This window comes from Crocuta crocuta, unplaced genomic scaffold (genome assembly GCF_008692635.1).
Source record: "Crocuta crocuta isolate KB4526 unplaced genomic scaffold, BGI_CrCroc_1.0 scaffold119, whole genome shotgun sequence".
Taxonomy (NCBI): domain Eukaryota; kingdom Metazoa; phylum Chordata; class Mammalia; order Carnivora; family Hyaenidae; genus Crocuta; species Crocuta crocuta.
The window spans coordinates 4,346,845-4,347,977 of record NW_027551562.1 but is presented as its reverse complement, the minus strand read 5'-3'; the positions used below and the strand labels follow the sequence as shown (position 1 = coordinate 4,347,977).

Here is a 1,133-nt window from a genome sequence, read left to right as displayed (position 1 = left end):
CAAACGCTTTGGAAAACAATATTGTGTTAGCTAGGAAAGTAGACCATCCCATGTTCCCATGAGATGTGCATAATTATGTGCATGAACACAAATATCAAAGAATGTCCCTAACAGTGTTTTTCACAATTACCAAAAAACAGAAGAAAACTAAATGCTCGCTGTATAGTGCACATATAGCAAGAAAAGGAGTATTTTAGATACATGGAAAAATGTGATGAATCTCGCAGTGGTGGGCGAAAAAAGCAAGTCCCCGAGAAAAACACAATAGAGCTGTATTTTCTAACAGTTTAGGAACAGGTAAAACTAGGGATGCGTCCACAGCCATAAAACACCAAGGAAAAGCGAGGAAATTAGAAAAGCTCTAAAAGGAAAAAAAAGTGGCCGCTCCCGAGAGCAGGGAGGGGTTGTTACTGGTGAAGGATGTTGAGGGGACTTTCTGGGGGACTGTTAGCCAGCTGCTTCTTGGCCCAGGGCAGGATGGATTTACTTAGCAACCATTTGTTAAACTTGTCTACACGATATATTTTATATTAAAACTGCTTAATTCGTATTTTATTTTTTGTTTTTAATTTTTTAATTTTTTAAATTAAATTTTTTAAAATTTTAAATTAAATTAAATTTTTTAAAATTTTAAATTAAATTAAAATTTTANGCAGAAGTCAGATGCTTAACTGACTGAGCCATCCAGGCGCCCTCAAAATTGCTTTATATTTTACATTTTAAAAAGCCTTAAAAAAAAAAAAAGAAACACAAACTACCCAAAGTGCCTGAGCCCGGTAGAGTAGCATCTGGCTGGTGGCGGGCGTCACATATCAGCCAGGGACAAAGCAGCTCCTTGTTTACCCTGACATGGCTTTTGGTCTGTGTCCACGCCTGGTTCATGTCCTGGACACATGGACTGAAGAAAAAGAAAACACTATCTCAAACCCCAGCTATTTCTAAGATGCAATGGATATTTGATATTGTAATGAAATGGACAGATCTAACTATCCAAACAGACGGTGCACATTTATTATCAGAAATAAGCTTTGATTTCCTGTGATTTACATTTCGTTAGTTCTGGACTTCATCAAGACCAAAGCCCAAAGGGCTTTCCCCTAGCACCAGAGACCCGAGATGTTTCAGATTAATTT

The 1,133-nt window shown here is 37.4% G+C and overlaps 1 non-coding gene across 1 annotated transcript; it reads left to right on the top strand.

Annotated features, from left to right (window-relative positions):
* Nucleotides 1–762: 762 nt before the first annotated feature.
* On the top strand, nucleotides 763–897 carry LOC144219924 (small nucleolar RNA SNORA48). The gene has a single exon (XR_013331541.1). It is a non-coding gene; the product is annotated as a small nucleolar RNA SNORA48 (small nucleolar RNA).
* Nucleotides 898–1,133: the final 236 nt, after the last annotated feature.